A 21,309-nucleotide genomic window follows, 5' to 3' on the forward strand; every position below is an offset into this window, starting at 1 on the left:
TCAAGGCTGTACTGTCACTCTGCTTATTTAACTTATATGCAGAGTACACCATGAGAAATGCTGGGCTGGAAGAAGCACAAACTGGAATAAAGATTGCTGGGAGAAATATCAATAGCCTCAGATATGCAGATAACACCACCTTTATGGCAGAAAGTGAAGAGGAACTAAGGAGCCTCTTGATGAAAGTGAAAGAAGAGAGTAAAAAATTTGGCTTAAAGCTCAACATTCAGAAAACAAAGATCATTGCATCTGGTCCCATCACTTCATGGGAAATAGATGGGGAAACAGTGGAAACAGTGTTAAACTTTATTTTGGGAGGCTCCAAAATCACTGCAGATGGTGACTGTAACTATGAAATTAAAATATGCTTACTCCTTGGAAGGAAAGATATGATCAACCCAGATAGCATATTCAAAAGCATAGACATTACTTTGCCAACAAAAGTCCATCTAGTCAAGGCTATGGTTTTTCCAGGGGTCATGTATGGATGTGAGAGTTGGACGGTGAAGAAAACTGAGTGCCGAAGAATTGATGCTTTTGACCCGTAGTGTTGGAGAAGACTCCTGAGAGTCCCTTTGATGGCAAGGAGATCTAACCAGTGCATTCTAAAGGAGATCAGTTCTGGGTATTCTTTGGAAGGACTGATGCTAAAGCTGAAACTCCAATACTTTGGCCACCTCATGTGAAGAGTTGACTCAGTGGAAAAACCCTGTTGCTGGGAGGCATTGGGGACAGGAGGTGAAGAGGAAGACAGAGGATGAGATAGCTGGATGGCATTACCTACTAGATGGACGTGAGTTTGTGTGAACTCCACGATTTGGTGATGGACAGGGAGGCCTGGCATGCTGCAATTCATGGTGTGGCAAAGAGTCAGACACGACTGAGCAACTGAACTGAACTGAACTAGCCTCTGGCTGCTCTGCCCCAGTGAGGATTGAGCATGAAGGTGGTGAAGCTGCCTGGGTCACAGGTACCCTGGTAGCGCCAAGTTTGCAGGGATACTGACTGCCTCAGCCACAGAAGCTATGGCTCTATCAGGGTCTTTTTCTAGTCTCTGGCACCTGGCAATCAGAAGGCCCATTTGGCTGGTCCTTCTCTCTTGTGCCGCCCATTCAGGCACTTAAATCGCCCCCTGGCTAGGGTTCTTCTCTGTTTCTGAGCACTTGAGGCGCTTAAATGCCCACCCTGAGTAGGGTCCTTTAATATTTCTAGGCTCTTCAGGCACTTAAATCTCCCTCCTCCCCCCACCCCTGGCTGGGCTCCTACTCTGTTGTTTGGTGCATCAGGCACTTGTAGGGCCAGCTTCTCTATTGTTTAGCTATTGGTGCTGGCATATGGGGAGAGAGAGGTTACTGTGATGACTGCACCTGCTATGCATGACTCAGCAGTATCACCTTGCCTCCATGGCTGCCTGGCTTTCCTCCACAGGTATTTCCAACTACAATCTCCTCTTTCATGTTCCTTGGGGCTGTCTCCCAGCAGTCAACAGCAGACCTTGCCCTTGGATTGCTCTACAATCCCTATTCTCCAGCTCCCAGCTGCTGTGCTTTCTAGGGAACTTCTGTCCCTCTCCAGGCTTTGGTAGTGGTTGTCTGTGTGATTCTTCTTCCATTCAGACTGTCACAGATCAGTTGCTTCACTCACAGCCTCAAATGTTTCTCCTCTGTCCCAAACTATTGCCCCAGTGTAGGGATTGGACCCCTGTTTCAGTTTCCCCACCCATCAAGGCATGACCAATCCTGCTGACTCTCCTCCCGCCCCCCCCCCCCCCGGCAACTGTTTCTTCCATCCTACCAAGTTTTGCATGATTCTACTTATTATTTTCCATTGGTAAGGTACTCCTGCCTGCTCTCAGCTGGTGTTCTGCAAGATCCTCTGTATCTGGAAGTATATTCTTGATGTATCTGTGGAGATAGATGTACTCCACATCCGCCTACTTCTACACCATCTTGTTTTCCCTAAGATTTCAATTTTCAATGATTTATTTTAGGCTGTCACCAAAATTTGAAGGGAAAATTTTAGGAATTTCACAGAGAAACTTTACATCTCATTGTCTCTGCATTAAAATATTGTATTACTTCCCACTATATACTTGCTTTTAAACTGTTCAAAATCTGCTGTATATGTTAAGAAGTCTTTGCAGATTTTGTTTTTCATTTTCCCTTTATTTTACTTTGTAAATCCAAGAAATCCAATTCTGAAAACAATTCTATTTTTCTTTATGATGCTTGCTCCAAATCTTCTTTGGTAAGGGGAAGCCCTGATTATCTACAATTTCCTCAGTCTAACCTAACAGCTGTAAACACTTAACAGCTAATCAGTTGAATTCAGCTCACCTGTGTGAGTGATCCTTGACCGCTCCATCTGCTTTGATTCAAGGTTTTTATTTGTTTTTTTTTGTTTGTTTTTTGTTTGTTTGTTTGTGTGTTTTTTTGTAAAAGGCTTAAAGGGAAAAGAACTAATAAACTTGCAAGATTACTTTCAGCTATTTTGAGTGTTATTCAAAGGACAAAAGTTATAAAACAATACATTTAGCTTTTATTGACTTACAATCTGTCAGTTTTTAGGTGTACAGCAAAATAATTCATATATATGTAAATCTTTTTCCGATTCTTTTCTAAGTTGCTACAAGATATTGAATATAGTTCGCTATGTTATTCAGTAGGATACATTTGTTTAATGCTTATTTCTAATCAACAAATGACTAACATTATTGACAATAAATACTATTGACAACAAATGGAATTAGGCTTAGGGTTAGGGTTAACCTCTGGGGTTTGAGGCTCTGACACACATAAACATGAAAGGGAAAAAGAAAAAAGACAAAGTGGATATTGTTTATTGTAACTGTTCTGGGTGTTGCTTTCTGAAACTACATAGATAGTGCAAACTTTGAAATTGGGTCTATGAGCATATTTGCTAGACCTGTAACTTGTTTTGACTTGAGGTAGTATAGCATGTTTTTACTTATTATTTTTTTAATCTTCCTTTACTGGGCACCAGGGTCATGCTGACTAAATGTGTGTAAGTGCTATTCTTTCTCTTTTAAAAACTTGAAGTGATGCAGTCCTGTCATATCTGATGTTTGGTCTTTGTGATGAAAGGAATAGAAGTGTGTTTGTTTTACACATTCAAAACAGAGCTAGAAGACCAGTGTCGGCATTTTATCAAGCACATTCCTGCATCTCTGGGATCTTGAATTTCCTGAATTGTATCAAACTCCAGGACAACACCAGCCCTTCTCAAAGGAACATCTGCTAGCAGCTTCCAGCTGCAAACCTATAGTCTCAAAGTCTTCTCTGGGAATATACAAAACAAGGATTTCAAACCCCAACTAATATGTTTTCAGCAACCTTACTTCTTGCAGCTCCAATGATATTTCATTAGAAAGAACTCATGGAACTAAGTGTAACGCTGCGGATTTTGCCTTTATAAGGCTACCTCATCTCCACTTAGTAATCCAGTGGAAGACAATTCAAGTGCTTCTGAAATCTGTGTGTTCCAGCCTCTAGCTTTCACTTTTGCTCAAATGATACTCTCTTCTTCTGTTCTTATTATGAATTGTATGCTGATTATTTCCATGGACAAAATAGAAAGTAAACAATTTAAATGGAAAATAAAACAAAATAGAGCAAATAAACAACAACAAAATAGAAAAAAAAACAAACCAACTCAAACTCTTAATCTTTGTCAACTGGAAAATATTATTAATTAGATTAAATTGGAAATGTTTGCAAATGAATGTACCATTCTGTGAAACTACATGTTAGGACTTTTGGTAGAGAAACTATTGTTGGGCAATACGACAGACAACAGGGCCAGCAACTTATATTTCAATTTCAAGAAGAAGAATAAAATGAAATGTCCAAGCCACTATCACTCTTATTGTCCAATTGATTCCTGAAAAATTTTCCTCAGCAAAATCTGTCCCTGCAATCATGGTGGTCATTTATATATTTGTGAACAACCCTGGAAGGGAATCAATGCATCTGGATGGTCCAACAAAGCCTTGATATGCTCAACAAATCCATGGTGGGAAAACCAACTGGATTGCATAGAAACTGCTGGCAAACTGTTTATTTTTTAAAACTGAGATAAGCATTTAAGATCTATCCCTTAGCTAGTTAATGCATAATATAGTATCATTAACAATAATCACAATGCTATATATTAGATCTCCAGAGATTATTCATATCCAAACTGCAAGTTTGTATACTTTTATCAACATCTCCCCATTTTCCCTGATAGCCACCAATCTACTCTCTGATTCTGTGAGTTTAGCTTTTTTTAGCCTTTACATAGAAATGATATTGTCTTTCTGTCTTAATTCACTTAGCATAATTCCCTCAAGATCCATACATGGTGTTGCAAATGACAGGACTTTTTATTTCTCTCTTAATTGACTAGTAGGTAGGTATGTAGATAGATAGATATCACTGCTCAGTCACAAATTCCTGTCTGACTCTGCAACCCTGTGGATGCATGCATGACAGGCTCCCCTGTCCATCACCGTTTCCTGGAGTTTGTTCAAACTCATGTCCATTGAGTTGGTGATGCCATCCAACCATCTTATCTTCTGTCATCCCCTTTTTCTCCTGCCTTCAATCTCTTTCTGGAATTCCCTTGCTTTTTCTATGATCCAACAGATGTTGGCAATTTGGTGTCCAGTTCCTCTAACTTTTCTAAACCCAGCTTGTACATCTGGAAATAAGTTAATATTTGAAATATATAAAGAAATAGTAAGGTCAATAAAAAGAAAGCCTCAACAATCCAATTAATAATAGACATTGTTCCAAAGAAGACATATAAATGGTAAACAAGTAAATTAAAAGGTATGTGATAGCATTAATAATCATGGAAATACAAATTAAAACCACAAAGAAGTATCAGTTAATACTCGTTAGAATGACTATTCTCAAAAAGACAAGAGATAACAAATATTGATGAGAATGTGAAAAAAAAAAAAAACTCTTGTGCACACTGGTGAGAATGTAAATTACTTGACTCAATCACTCTGGAAATTTCTAAAAAAAAATAACAATAGAACTACCATATTATCCACCAATCACACTTCTCTGTATATATCCAAAGTAAATGAAAACAGGTTATCAAAAAAAATCTACATTCCCATGCTTATCACACTTTTAGTCACAATAGTTAAGGTATGGTAACAAATGTATCATATACACTGATTATGGTAATAAACATATTCATCAGTCAATGGACAAATGGATAAAGAAGATGCAAGAGAATTCCAGAAAAAAAAAAAAAAAAAACATCTACTTCTACTTCATTGACTACACTAAAGCCTTTGACTGTGTGGATCACAGCAAACTGTGGAAAACTCTTAAAGCCATTAAATGCCAGACCAACATAACTGCCTCCTGAGAAACCTGTATGCAGGTCAAGAAGCAACAGTTAGAACCAGACATGGAACAATGGACTGATTCAAAATCGGGAAAGGAGTATGCCAAGGCTATATATATTTTCACCTTGCTTGTTTAACTTACATGCTGAGAATATCATGTGAAATTCTAGGCTGGACGAATCACAAGCTGGAATCAAGATTGCCTGGAGAAATATCAACAACCTCAGATAATGTAGGTAATACCACTCTAATGGAAGAAAGAGAAGAGGAACTAGAGTCTATTTAAGAGGTGAAGGAGGAGAGTGAAAAAGCTGGCTTAAAATTCGATACTCAAAAACTAAGATCGTGGTATCTGGTCCCATCACTTCATGGGAAATAGATGGGGAAACAGTGGAAACAGTGTCAGATTTTATTTTGGGGGGCTCCAAAAATGCTGCACATAGTGACTGCAGCCATGAAATTAAAAGATGCTTACTCCTTGGAAGGAAAGTTATGACCGAACTGGATAGCATATTGAAAAGCAGAGACATTACTTTGCCAACAAAGGGCCATCTAGTCAAGGCTATGGTTTTTCTTGTGGTCATGTGTGGATGTGAGAGTTGGACTGTGAACAAGGCTGAGCACCGAAGAATTGATGCTTTTGAACTGTGGTGTTGGAGAAGACTCTTGAGAGTCCCTTGGACTGCAAGGAGATCCAAACAGTCCATTCTAAATATCAGTCCTGGGTGTTCTTTTGAAGGACTGATGCTAAAGCTGAAACTCCAGTACTTTGGCCACCTCATGCGAAGTTGACTCATTGGAAGAGACCCTGATGCTGGGAGGGATTGGGGGCAGGAGGAGAAGGGGACGACCGAGGATGAGATGGCTGGATGGCATCACTGACTGATGGACATGAGTTTGAGTGAACTCCAGGAGTTGGTGATGGACAGGGAGGCCTGACGTGCTGCGATTCATGGGGTCCCAAACAGTCGAACACGACTGAGTGACCAAACTGAACTGAATTTCTGGCACAAAGCTCTATATTTCAAATATTGTCATTCCTTATCATTTTATACTTCATTTATAATACCTTATTAATTGACAACAACCCAGTACTGACTTCATCTTATTCTATCCTCCAAGCATAGTTAAAATGCTGCTGCTGCTAAGTTGCTTCAGTCGTGTCCGACTCTGTGCGACCCCATAGATGGCAGCCCACCAGGCTCCCCCATCCCTGGGGTTCTCCAGGCAAGAACACTGGAGTGGTTGCCATTTCCTTCTCCAATGAATGAAAGTGAAAAGCGAAAGTGAACTCGCTCAGTCGTGTCTGACTTCGAGACCCCATGGATGGCAGCCCACCGGGCTCCTTCGTCCATGGGATTTTCCAGGCAAGAGTACTGGAGTGGGGTGCCATTGCCTTCTCCATAGTTAAAATATAATTTGTAATTGACTTAGTACTAATTTACAATATCATTATGACTGTGAAAGTGCTGTTCATGACTGAGCCAAGGAGTATACAATAGCTATATTTCTTTGTAATTTTTTGCTTTTCCCAGTGTTTAAAATGCTGTTTGTATTTACCACAGTATTTTTCAGGGATTGATAATGGCTCTGTTTAAAATTTTTCATTTTTTTTCCTTTGTATCTATTGTTACTCATCCCTCCATCTCCAATAGCATCTCAATACACTTTTCTACATAGTCAATAGTATCTGATTATTAATTACTGTTATTTTTAAATTTTGTTTCCATTTTTGTTCTAATAATACTTGCATAAAGATACCTCCATTTTCCTGTAGTCTGGACTATTTGCTCTTCAAGCCTACTGCACAATTTTAATCCTGGCAATTTCTTTACCTTTCTCCTAATTCCCTCCATACTATATTTTCTGCTGTCTTGCTTTACTCCTCCTTTTTGCTGAAGCACCTCATGTATGATCTTCATAAGGAACGGTATAATGATGATAAATGTTGAGCCCTTGTTTGTTTAAATATACATTTATCATACTTTCGCTTAATTTAGTTTGCCTGGATATTAACTTTTAGATTGAAAAATAATTTTACCTAAGAGTTTTTTAAAAATTCCTACATATCCTAACTTCCAATAATGCTTCTCAGAAATATGATTTTATTTTAATTCCTTTATAAGTGACATGCTTATTTTTGAAACTCTTAAAAGTTTTTACAACTGTTTCTTTATCCCTGATGCTCTCAAATGACTTTCAGGTTATTCTTTATTTATCACGTTGTACACTAAGTCAGTTAAGTTATACTTATGCTATTTATTTGTATTTAACTTTTATTTAAAATATATGCACATATAAACACATTTAATTTTATATAAATTCACAAATGTGACTTAAATCATATTTTGCTCTGAGGGCAGAGAACCTGGATTCATATCCTATCTGCATTACTTACCATTTATGAGACCTTGGTAAAGTCATAAAATTTCTCTATTTCTCAGTTTCACCCTCTGTATAATGAAGTATGTATATCATATAGTCAATGAGAAATGAGTTTATACATATAAAGAAATTAGTCCATGGCATGTATGAGTTATTGAATATATGACTTAAAGTGTATCTCTTATTAAAATTTATATTTTTTCTTGCCTCTTCCCACCCAATTTTTTCTCTACTTTTTCATAACTATAGTCACGACCTAGTATATATTCTCTTATTTTTCTCCATGCTCATAAAATCACATATAGACAGCAGTCATTGTATTGACATTCTGCTGGTGTTGAATTTTCTTATTTGTCCTTTAATTGAAGAAGAATTTTTCCTTCTCTTATAAGATATTATTGTTTGATATAGAATTCTTGGGTGGTAGGTTTTCTTACAATATTTTGGCCACTATAAAGATGTTGAGTCTTCTTGCTTTATATTTTCTGATTGGAAGACAGATGGTTGTAAATCAATGAAATCCTGAATGTAATGACTTATTTTCCTCTGGCTAATATTGAGAGAGTCAATTCCTCTCTCAATAAGAAGAAAAAATCCAGGGGTCCCCAAGGAGAGAAGGGTCTGGAATTCTCAAGGAAGAGGAAAGGACAAATGTGTTTTTATTTCCTCTACATTCCTTAGGATTATATAACAATAATGTATCCTGCTTGAGGACAGTTTCTAGAAAAAACCTTCTGACTAATCCTGTTATCTTAAAATGTAAATTATGGGAGTGGGTCTAGTAAGGTCTTTACAACCTCCAGACATTCTTTTGATTCACTGTAATAACTAATTAAAAGGTATATAACTCCATTGCTAACACTAGCAAGGGGGTCCTCTTTCTGCCCCCTTCTGATGTTTATGTCAGAAGCTTTATCTATCCCTTTTATACCTTAATAAAACATTATTACACAAAAGCTCTGAGCAATCAAGCCTCATCTCTGGACCTGGATTGAATTCTTCTCCTCTGCAGGCCAAGAATCCCAGCATCTTTCGTGGTTTAGCAACAACCTTTCATCTTGGGGGCTTGTCTGGGATTCTTCAGGACAGGATAAGGATGCTTGGAGCTCTAGTTCTTTGTTCTCCTAGCAAACACATTTTCTGCTGTATTTTACTAACCCTACAGTGTGCTTGTGTGAATGAATGACATGCCCTGTGCAAAGCAAGTGAGGGGCCCTGCTCTGTGGTTCTGCAGTGAACTCATACAGTTTATGGCATAAACCTGTTGGGGGATTATACCGACCTGCCAATGCCAAGAGGCACCAAATGTCTCCTTCGGGGACTGACCAGAAATGGACAAACTCTCCTTGGGCCTGTGGCCCAAACTCTCCTTTCTCAGTCAAACTTTCCTGACCATTTCATAACTTCATGGGAATTAGAACTACTTCGGATTACAGACTTTCAAGGGACTTGTGATCTATGCTGGTACTGTGTACTGTTACTTAGGTCCCAAACTTGGACTGGTAGTCAGGAAGCACCTAAAGTGAAGGTGAAAGTGAAAGTGAAGTCGCTCAGTCTTGTCCAACTCTTTGCGACCCCATGAACTGTAGCTCACCAGGCTCCTCCGCCCATGGGATTCTCTAGGCAAGAATACTGGAGTAGGTTGCCATTTCCTTCTCCAGGGGAATCTTCCAGACCCAGGAATCGAACCCAGGTCTCCCACATTGCAGGCAGACGCTTTAACCTCTGAGCCACCAGTGAAGCTCTGTTACTGTGTGCTGTTACTTAGGTCCCAAACTTGGATTGGTAGTCAGGAAGCACCTAGCCTCATTAGAAATCGAAAGTTCAGAAGCTAGATGGAGCTCTAGCTTCAAGAGCATCTCTGAGGTTAAAGGTTATGCAGATTGGAAGTACAATGAGTTTCTTCCTTTGATAATGCTAGCTCTTAGTAGACCAGAGGAGGCTTTCCAGTGGCTTTTGTCCCAAATCCTTAGATATTCTTTCTGTGGAATCTGTGCAAATTAAATGGAAGGACTGGCCCTAATAACTCGAGGACAAAAATCACTTTTTCCTCACTGGCCAGCCCTTCACCATCTCTTTTGCTATCACTTATACTGGTGTGGTGACACTTGGAAGGAACATCTGTTTTATGTTCGTACCAGTCTTATTGTGGTCATAAATATACTCAGGGCTGTGCACAGGCACTCAGGTGAGGTCATAAATATACTCAGGGCTGTGCACAGGCATTCAGGTGACAAATGTTTCCCCCAGCAGTCTTAGCTTGGGAGGCATTCCAGAAGGTTACTTTGATTGCACCCCAGGTGGCATCAGAGGCAAGCAAGGTTTTAATGGTGAGGAACTGGATATCAGTCTGGGATGCCATCCGGTCTACCCCTGGTGCATCTCCACCCCAACTCAATGGAAGGGACAAGTATGGAAAGTAATGGACAGACTAAGTCCAACCAGGGAAGGAAAGCTTCAGTATAAACTCTGTCTATACCCCCATCTATAGCAGGGAGGGATGCCTCTGGTAGAAAGATGGCACTTGTCCCTTTCTTTCTTTCTTACAGATGGGAGCTAACAATTCCAGCCTTACTCCTTTGAACTGTATCCTGAAAAACTGGGATAGATTTGATCCTCAGAGCTTAAAGAAGGCACTCCTGATCTTCTTCTGTGATACTGAATGTCCACAGTATTCTTTAGAAGACGGGGAACACTGACCTGTTGAAGGATCTCAATTATAACTGTTCGACAATTAGACTGGTTCTGTAGCAAACAAGGGAAATGGTTAGAAGTAGCATATGTGTTACCCTTTTTCTCTCTGCAAGGTATGCCAGATATATGTCCTAAGGGCATAGATTTGGGTATGAAACCTTCAGCTCCCTCCTGTCCTCCTACTTTGCCCCCATACCTGGGACTGCAAGCTGAGCAAACTGAAAGTCAGAGAATCACCCCCCCCCCCAAGAAGGGTTTCCTTCATCTCAGTAGAAACCCAAACTGAGATTCAAATGGCCCAAGTAGAGGTCCAAAAACCCCTCTCTTAGTATGACCTCAGACTACTCTGGTTTCAACAGAAACTCAGACAATCGAAGTAAGAGAAGCTCAGACAGCAAAAATTAAGGGTGAAATACAGGATAAGATGGAGGACACGAAACAGAGAGATCAAGAAAAGCAAGTTTCTCCAATCTATCCCTGGGATCGTATGCACAGAGCAGCCAGAGAGACTTAGGAACAGCCACACAAGCTGTTGCATCTTCATGAAGCACCCACCAGGAGAAATAATCAGTCTATGAGAGTTAATAAGCCCTTTTCTTAACAAGAAATACAAAGAATCAAGGATCATCTGGGAGATTATTTAGAGGACCCAGAAAAATTTATTAGAGCTTTTAAAGGTGTTACTCTGCTTTAAGACCTTACTTGAAAGGATGTGTTGTATATCTTGGGACAAACACTGACTCCTAACTCAAAAACTCAAGTTTTGAGGAAAGCGGTTACTTATGGAGATGAATGGCTTGGTGATGAATCAGTTGAGAAGAGAGAGGATGAGATAGCCACCCTACCCACTGGGAATCAGGCAGTCCCGACCATAGAACCAGACTGGGACTATAACACTGCTAAAGGAAGATGGGGTCAGAGTCATTTTGTCAGATGTATTCTTGAAGGACTCAGGCAAGCACGTGCTAAGACTTTAAACTATGCTAAATTGGCAGACATAGAACAGGAGGAGAAGGAAGCTCCTGGTAAATTCCTAGATAGACTGAGAGAAGCCCTTCACAGATGCACTGAGATTGATCCCGAAAGTGAAGAGGGAAGAGTGATCTTAAAAGATAGATTTCTCACTCAGTCAGCTCTAGATATCCACCATAAGCTATTAAAACAGGCATATGGACCAAATCAGTTTTTAGATAATCTGTTGCAACTGGCTCAAACGGTCTATTATGGTAGGGAATATGAGGAAAAGAAAGAAAGGCAGGAAAGACAAAGGAACACCCTTGTAATGGTTGTCAGAACCATTCTTAAACAGCCTGAGAAAAATGCCCAGAGGGAACGAGGTGAAAAGGGATGAGTTTGCTATTACTGTGGAAAGGAGGGGCACCTCAAGCAGGATTGACCTCAGGCATCTAAGCTGCCCCCGGATCCATGTCTGGTCTACAGTGGACCACACTGGAGGAGAGAGTGCCCTCAGAAGTGTAGGTTTCAGGGGTTGGACCCTCAAGACAATCAGGACTGAAGGTGCCTGGGGGTCCCTACACAAGCTCCCATCTTAATTACACCTGAGGGACCCCGGTAATTGTGGTAGGCCAATCTGTCGATTTCCTTTTAGACACTGGGGAGACTTTCCTTGTGCTTACTGAAGCCCCTGGCCCACTTTCTTCTTGATCCACTTCCATAGTGGGACTGTCTGGACGAGTCAAAAGGTATTATTTCAGTTGTTCTTTAAGTTGTAACTGGGACACTGATATTCTCACATGAGTTTTTGATCATGCCAGAGTCTCCCTCACCCCTTTTGGGGAGGGATATACTGAGCAAGGTCCATGCCTCTGTTCTCATGAATATGGAGCCCTCCCTTTTTCTCCCTTTAATTGAACAAAATGTAAATCCTAGAGTGTGGGCTGATGGAAAATCTGTGGGTCGAGCACAAAATGCTATTCCTGTAGTTGTCAAGATTAAAAACCTGCACTTATTTCCACATAAGAAGCAGTATCCACTGAAACCTGAGGTTAAGGATGAGTTAAAACCCATAACTGAGAATTTAAAGGAGCAGGGGCTATTAATTCCATGTAACAGTAAATGCAACAGTCCGATTTTGGATATAAAGAAATCAAATGGTAAATGGAGACTTAACCGCTATATATTGTACTAAAGAAGTAGCTGTTATGCACTGTAAAGGGGACAGCAGGGATGGGAGTAAAGTAGCCAAAGGTAATCAGCTGGCTGACTGTAAAGCCAGGAAAGCAGCACTTTATGAAACCCCTTCACTGCAGACACCTTTGATCTGGACAGGTCCTGTGGAACAGGAAAAACCACAATATACTGAGGAAAGATATGAGAAAAGAGCAGTAAAGATTACTGATAAAGGATGGTTACAGTCCACAGATGGATGATTAATAATTCTTGAAAATGCCCAATGGAAAGTTTTCCTAAAGCCTTAGAATTAACTAATTATGTAGTTCAGCTCTCAGCTTTTCAACAGGCTTTAATGTAACTCCAGGAGCTGACTCCTGACGAAGCCTCTGAGTCAAGCAAGCCTCTATTTGAGCTAGGAACAGAAGTTCTGGTAAAAACATTGGGATCTGGGAGCCAATCCCTGAAGCTCCTGTGGAAAGGCCCTTACCAGGTTATTCTTTCTTCTCCCACATCTGTCAAAGTGCCAGGAATTGATTCGTGTGTGCATCACACTTAAGTTAAGAGGTGGCACCGTCACCAGAACTAAGTGATGTCATTTTATGTTTTTACTTTATATGCTCTGACTTTGTTCTTTCCAGATGAGCCTGATAATCTATGTGAGCCTACTTCTGCTGACTTCAAAAGTCCTGAGTCTGCCATTTGAACATCAATACAATGCCTTCCTGTCCTGCACTCATGCCTATGCCACATTCCACAATTGGTCTGCAGAGCACTCCCCTCCTCATCAGTTGAAGACTTCCCATGGTGGGTTTCTCTACATCAAGGAAAGGACTCTTTTCAACTCTGTGATGACATCTAACAATCCTCAGATGGACTGATGTAACTATGGACACAATGCAACTTTTAATTTTGATTTTAACTTGGTTTGGTGAGTATTTTGCCTTACATCTGTAACTGTATAATGAGGTTTGTTTCTAGCCATCTGAAAGCTTTTAAGTTACAAATGGTTGTCCAAGCTCCTGCGAGTGCCACAGCCTCATCCAACTATTACTTACCAGGGCCTCTGGATCAGAGATCCTCAATATGAGGGTTAGGAGGATATGTTGCCTCACCAATTTAGGGACAATGCCCCTTATCAGCTCAGAAGCAGTTATGGAATGAAAATGATTCCCCTTTTCCTTGACAACATAATTCTCCTAAAAGAAAAGGGGGGAATGAGAGAGTCAATTCCTAGGCAGTTTAATAAGAAGTCTGGGGGTCCCCAAGGAAAAAGGAGTCTGGAATTCTCAAGGAGGAGGAAAGGACAATTTTTTCCCCTCTATATTCCTTAAGGTTATATAACAATAATGTATCCTGCTTGAGGACCGTTTCTAGAGAAAAACAAAAACAAAAACAAAAACAATCTTCGGGCTAATCCTGTTACCTTAAAATGTAAATTATGGAAGTGGGTCTAGTAAGGTCTTTACAACCTCCAGACATTTTTTTTTGATTCACTGTAATAACTAATTAAAAGGCATATAACTCCATTGCTAACACTAGCAAGGGGGTCCTTTTCTGCCCCTTTCTGATGTCTATGTCATAAGCTTTCTTTATCCTTTTTATACTTTAATAAAACTTTATTATGCAAAAACTCTGAGTGACCAAGCCTCATCTCGGGCCCCAGATTGAATTCTTCTCCTCTAGAGGCCAAGAATCCTAGTGTCTTTCATGGTTCAGGAACAACCTTTCAATGTCAGCATGTTCTACTTATATTTGTGTTTTAGTACTTTGAATTTCACTTATTTATGCAAGGTTTTATTTTCTTGAAAAGCAGGCTTATTGAAGTGTATTTGATATAATTTTTAAAACTGTACATGTTTAATATATGCAACTTGATGAGTTTGGATATAAGCATACACCTGTTAAACCATCTTCACAATCAATGCAATAAGATATATCTATTACATTCAGAAGTTTACTTGTGTCCAGTGTGTGTGTGTGTGTGTGTGTGTGTGTTTATAGTGAGAATACTTAACATGAGGTCAACACTTTTAATGAAATGTTATGTGCATACACAATATTATTGACTGTATCACTAAATTATACAGCAGATCCCTAGAACAAATTCATCTTACATAAGTGAAGCTTGATCAGGTACCTCATGTTGCTTCCCTAGTGGCTTAGATGGTAAAGAATCTGCCTGCAATGCAGGAGACTCGGGTTCAATCCCTGGGTTGGGAAGATCCCTTGGAGAAGGGAATGGCAACCCACTCTGGTATTCTTGCCTGGAAAATTTCATGGAGAGAAGAGCCTGACCATCTACAGTTCATGGGTTCGCAAAGAATCAGACATGACTGAGAAACTCACACACACACACACACCCCTCATGTTAGTGAAGTCATGCTGTATTTATTCTATGACTGACATTTATTTTTGCATAAAACCATCCAGATTCATCCACATTGTTGCAAATGGCAGAATTTCATGTTTTTGGGTTTACTAAAATGTTATTGAACATTTTTTGTAGATTATACTTTATTTACAGTTATTATAAAATGTCAGCTATTTCCCCTGTGCAGTACAATACTTCTTTTTATCTTATATATTTTACATTTAGTAGACTATGCCTCTTAATCCCTTTCACCTGTCTTGCCCATCCCCTCACTGCTCTCCCTATGCGTAGCCACTAGTTTCTTCTCTGCATCTGTGAGTCTGTTTCTTTTTGTTGTATTCATTTTTTTAATTCCTCATACAAGTAACAGTAAATACTATTTGTCTTTCTTTCTTTGACTAATTCACTAAGCATAATACACTATAGATCCATACATTTTGTCACAAATGACAAAATTTCACCTGTCTTATGGCTATTAAATATTACATCATGTGCATATACACACACACCACAGCTTCTATATCATCTGTTGATGGACATTTAGGTTGAATTCATCTCTTGGTTGTAATGGCAAAAAGTGAAAAGAAATTAAAGAGCCTCTCAATGAAGGTAAAAGAAGAGAGCAAAAAAGCTGGCTTAAAACTCAACATTCAAAAAACTAAGTTCATGGTATCCAGTCCCATCACTTCATGGTAAATAGATGGGGAAAATAAGGAAACAGTGACAGGCTTTATTTTCTTGGGCTGCAAAATCAATGTGGATGGTGACTGCAGCCATGAAATTAAAACATGTTTTCTCCTTGGAAGAAAAGCTCTGACAAGTCTGGACAGTGTGTTAAAAAGTAGAGATGTCACTTTGCTGACAAAGGTCTATCTTAGTCAAAGCCATGGGTTTTCCAGTAGCCATGTATGGATGTGAGAGTTGGACCATAAAGAAGGCTGAATGCCTAAAAAATGATGCCTTTGAGCTATGGTTCTAGAGAAGACTCTTGAGATTTCCTTGGACAACAAGAAGATAAATAGTCAATCCTAAAGAAAATTAACACTAAGCAGTCATTGAAAAGACTAAGGCTGAAGGGGAAGCTCCAAATTTTTGGCCACCTGATGCAAAGAGTGGACTCATTGGAAAAGACTTTGAAGCTGGGAAACATTAAGGGTGGGAGGATAAGCGGATGACAGAGGATGAGATGATTAGATGGTGTCATTGACTCAATGGATATGAGTTTAAGCAAATTCCAAGAGATAGTGAAGGACAGGGAATCCTGGCGTACTGCAGTCCATGCCCCCCCCCCCCATGGGGACATGACTAAGTGACTGAACAACAAAATATATATGTATGAATGCATGTGTGCTCAGTCGTGTCCAACTCTTTATGACCCTGTGGACTGTAGCCCACTAGGCTCCTCTATCCATTGGATTTTCCAGGTAGGAGTGGGTTGCAATTTCCTCCTCCAAAGCAATTTCCCAACCCAGAGATCGAACCCATGTCTCCTGTGCTTCCTGCATTAGCAGGTGGGTTTTTTTTTTTTTTTTTTTTTTTTTTTAGCCACCCAGGAAACAGTGGTATGAAGCTAAAAATCAATTGTTGTTTTTCAGTCACTCAGTCGTGTCCAACTCTTTGCAAACCCATGGACTGCATCATTCTAAGTTTCCCTGTCCTTCACCTTCTCCTAGAGTTTGCTGAAACTCATGTTCATTGAGTCGATGATGCCATCCATCCATTCTATCCTGTGTCAACCCCCTTCTCCTCCTGCCCTCAATCTTTCCCAGCATCAGTATCTTTTCCAATGAGTCAGCTCTTCCCATTAGGTGGCCAAAATAATGGAGCTTCAGCTTCAGCATCAGTCCTTCCAATGAATATTCAGGATTTATTTCCTTTAGGATTGACTGGTTTGATCTCCTTGCTGTTCAAGGAAATCTCAACAGTCTTCTCCAGCACAACAGTTTGAAGGCACTTTTTGTGGTTCAATTCTCACATCCATACATGACTACTGGAAAACTAGACAGACATTTGTAGGCAAATGATGTCTCTGCTTTTCAATATGTCGTCTAGGTTTGTCATAGATTTTCTTCCAAGGAGCAAGCGTCTTTTCATTTCAAGGCTACAGTCGACATCCACAGTGATTTTGGAGCCCCCTTCCAAAAAAAACCTGTCACTGGTTCCATTTTTCCCTATCAATCTGCCATGGTGGAATGGGATCAGATGGCATGATCTTCATTGTTTTGAATGTTGAGTTTTAAGCCAGCTTTTTCACTCTCCTCTTTCACCTTCATCAAGAGGCTCTTTTAGTTCTTCTTTGCTTTCTGCCATTAGGGTGGTGTCGCCTGTATATCTGAGGTCATTGATATTTCTCCGGGGAATCTTGATTCCAGCTTCTGCTTCATGATTCTTGATTCCATCCTGGCAGTTCACATTATGTCCTCTACATATAGGTTAAATAAGCAGGTTGACAATATACAACCTTGACATATTCCTTTCATAATGTGGAACCAGTTTGTTGTTCCATATCCAGTTCTGACTGTTGCTTCTTGGCCTGCATACAGGTTTCTCAGGAGGCAGGTAAGGTGGTCTGATATTCCCATCTCTTTAAGAATTTTTCACAGTTTGTGTGTTCCAGAGAGTCAAAGGCTTTAGCATAGTCAATGAAGCAGAAATATTTTTTTTTCTGGAACTTCCTTGCATTTTCTATGATCCCACAGATGTTGGCAATTTGATCTCTAGTTCCTCTGTCCTTTCTAAATCCACCTTTTACAACTGGAAGTTCTTGGTTCACGTTCTGATGAAGCTTAGCTTGAACAATTTTGAGCATTACCTTGCTAGCATTTGTGGTTAGAAAAGATGTAATTTCTAATGTTTTAAATTTGTTGAGACTGCCTTCTGTTTTGTTAATATCATGTGATCTATTATGGAGAATGTCTCATGTTCACTTGAAAAAAAAAAGTGTATTCTGACTGGTATTAAATAGAATCTCCTGTAGATATCTGTTAAGTCTAACTGGTCCAATGTATCATTTAAGGCCATTGTTTACTTACTGATGTTCTGTCTGGACGACGCATCCATTAATTTAAGTGGGATACTAAAGTTCCCTACTATTAGTATATTTTTGTCAATTTCTCTTTTTGTGTCTGTTAATATCTGCTTTATTTACTTAATATTTCCTTATTTTTCTATACATATGGGTACCTCCATAGGACTATAAGAAGCTTTTTCAGTAGACTCTTTGCAGGCCAGAAGGGAATGGCATGATTTATTCAAATCATGAAAGAAAAAAAATTCAAACAATAATACTTTTTCTACCAAAGTTATTGTTTAAAAATTGAATGAAAGATAAAGAGTTTTCTAGACAAACAAAAGCTAAAGGAGTTTACCAACACTAACTGGCCTTAAAAAAATGTTAAAGGGACTTATTTAAGCTGAAAATTAAAGGTGTGACTAGTAATAAGAAAATATTTGAAAGAATAAATCTCACTGAAAAAGTAATTAATATAATAGAGGTATTGGATTAATCATACATAAAGGATACGTAAAGGATCTGGAGAAGATGGTGGAGGAGTAAGATAGGGAGATCACCTTTCTTCCCACATATACATCAAAAATAAATCTGCATGTGGAATAACTCCTGCAGAACACTTGCTGAATGCAGACAGAAAACTCCAGTTTTCCAAAAACACAAGTCAATCTGCTCAGAATGAGGTAGGCCAAAAGAAAAAGATAAAAAAGAGACAAAGATTTCAGGATGGGGGCCTGTGCCCTGGGGAGGGAGTCCTGAAGGAGGAAAACTTTCCACATTTTGGCAATCACTTCACAGTCAGGGATGGGGGTAGGGGAGTAGGGAACTGCAGAAACTCAGAGGGGAACTCAGCAACAGGTGCCAGGAAGGGAAAACAGAGAGAATTCATGACAGAGATCTTTAAGGAAAAGCACTTCCCAGCCAAAAAGCGGTTAACATTGCCCACAACAAGAGGGGCCTGGGTGCTGAAGTTCATGCTGTGGGGGTCATACCCCAGGGAGAGGTCCAGTGTTGGTTGCCATGAAAATATGCTGAGGGAGCTAGAACATAGCTGAGGGACTCCATAGAAAAGGCTGGGCTTGTCAGAGAGGCAAGAGATTGTTGGCACAGTTCAGTTCAGTTCAGTTGCTCGGTCGTGTCCTACTCTTTGCAACCCCATGAATCACAGCACACCAGGCCTCCCTGTCCATCACCAACTCCCAGAGTTCACTCAGATTCATATCCATCGAGTCAGTGAGGCCATCTAGCCATCTCATCCTCTGTTGTCCCCTTCTCCTCCTGCCCCCAATCCCTCCCAGCATCAGGGTCTCTTCCAATGAGTCAACTTCGCATAAGGGAGCCAAAGAACTGGAGTTTCAGCTTTAGCATCATTCCTTCCAAAGAAATCTCAGGGCTGATCTTCAGAATGCATTGGTTGGATTTCCTTGCAGTCCAAGGGACTCTCGAGAATCTTCTCCAACAACACAGTTCAAAAGCATCAATTCTTCGGCGCTCAGCCTTCTTCACAGTCCAAGTCTCACATCCATACATGACCACAGGAAAAACCATAGCCTTGACTAGATGGACCTCAGTCAGCAAAGTAATGTCTCTGCTTTTGAATATGCTATCTAGGTTGGTCATAACTTTCCTTCCAAGGAGTAAGTGTCTTTTAATTTCATGGCTGCTCTCACTATCTGCAGTGATTTTGAAGCCCAAAAAAATAGTCTGACGCTGTTTCCACTGTTTCCCCATCTATTTCCCATGAAATGATGGGACCGGATGCCATGATCTTCATTTTCTGAATGTTGAGCTTTAAGCCAAATTTTTCACTCTCCAGTTTCACTTTCATCAAGAGGCTTTTTATCTACTCTTCACTTTCTGCCATAAGGGTGGTGTCATCTGCATATCTGAGGTTACTGATATTTCTCCCAGCAATCTTGATTCCAGCTTGTGTTTCTTCCAGTCCAGCATTTCTCATGATGTACTCTGCATAGAAGTTAAATAAGCAGGGTGACAATATACAGCCTTGATGTGCTCCTATTCCTATTTGGAAGCAGTCTGTAGTTCCATGTCCAGTTCTAACTGTTGCTTCCTGACCTGCATACAGATTTCTCAATAAGCAGGTCAGGTGGTCTGGTATTCCCATCTCTCTCAGAATTTTCCACAGTTTATTGTGATCCACACAGTCAAAGGCTTTGGCATAGTCAATAAAGCAGAAATAGATGTTTTTCTGGAACTCTCTTGCTTTTTCCATGATGCAGCAGATGTTGGCAATTTGGTCTCTGGTTCCTCTGCCTTTTCTAAAACCAGCTTGAACATCTGGAAGTTCACGGTTCACATATTGCTGAAGCCTGGCTTGGAGAATTTTGAGCATTACTTTACTAGTGTGTGAGATGTGTGCAATTGTGTGGTAGTTTGAGCATTCTTTGGCATTGCCTTTCTTTGGGATTGAAATGGAAACTGATCTTTTCCAGTCCTGTGGCCACTGCGGAGTTTTCCAAATTTGCTGCCATATTGAGTACAGTACTTTCACAACATCAGCTTTCAGTATTTGAAATAGCTCAACTGGAATGCCACACCTCCACTAGCTTTGTTAGTAGTGATGCTTTCTAAGGCCCACTTGACCTCACATTCCAGGATGTCTGGCTCTAGATGAGTGTTCACACAATCGTGATTATCTGGGTCATGTAGATATTTTTGTTCAGTTCTTCTGTGTATTCTTGCCACCTCTTCTTAATATCTTCTGCTTCTGTTAGGTCCATACCATTTCTGTCCTTTATCAAGCACATCTTTGCATGAAATGTTCCCATGGTATCTCTAATTTTCTTGAAGAGATCTCTAGTCTTTACCATTCTGTTCTTGTCCTCTATTTCTTTGCATTGATCGCTGAAGAAGCCTTTCTTACCTCTTCTTGCTCTTCTTTGGAACTCTGCATTCAGATGCTTATATCTTTCCTATTCTCCTTTGCTAGTCATTTCTCTTCTTTTCACAGTTATTTGTAAGGCCTCCCCAGACAGTCATTTTGCTTTTTTACATTCCTTTTCCTTGGGGATGTTCTTGATCCCTGCCTCCTGTACAATGTCACGAACATCTTTCCATAGTTTATCAGGCACTCTATCTATCAGATCTAGGCCCTTAAATCTATTTCTCACTTCCACTGTATAATCATAAGGGATTTGATTTAGGTCATACCTGAATGATCTAGGGGGTTTCCCTGCTTTCTTCAATTTAAGTCTGAATTTGGTAATAAGGAATTCATGATCTGAGCCACAGTCAGCTCCTGGTCTCGTTTTTGTTGACTTTATAGAGCTTCTCCATCTTTGGCTGCAAAGAATAGAATCAATCTGATTTTGGTGTTGACCATCTGGT

The 21,309-nt window shown here is 39.9% G+C and overlaps 1 pseudogene; it reads left to right on the forward strand.

Moving 5' to 3' along the window:
- Positions 1-13,218: 13,218 nt before the first annotated feature.
- LOC132658803 (endogenous retrovirus group PABLB member 1 Env polyprotein-like) overlaps positions 13,219-21,309 on the forward strand; it is a 57,342-nt pseudogene continuing 49,251 nt past the window's right edge.

Source organism: Ovis aries, chromosome X (genome assembly GCF_016772045.2).
Source record: "Ovis aries strain OAR_USU_Benz2616 breed Rambouillet chromosome X, ARS-UI_Ramb_v3.0, whole genome shotgun sequence".
NCBI classification, from domain to species: domain Eukaryota; kingdom Metazoa; phylum Chordata; class Mammalia; order Artiodactyla; family Bovidae; genus Ovis; species Ovis aries.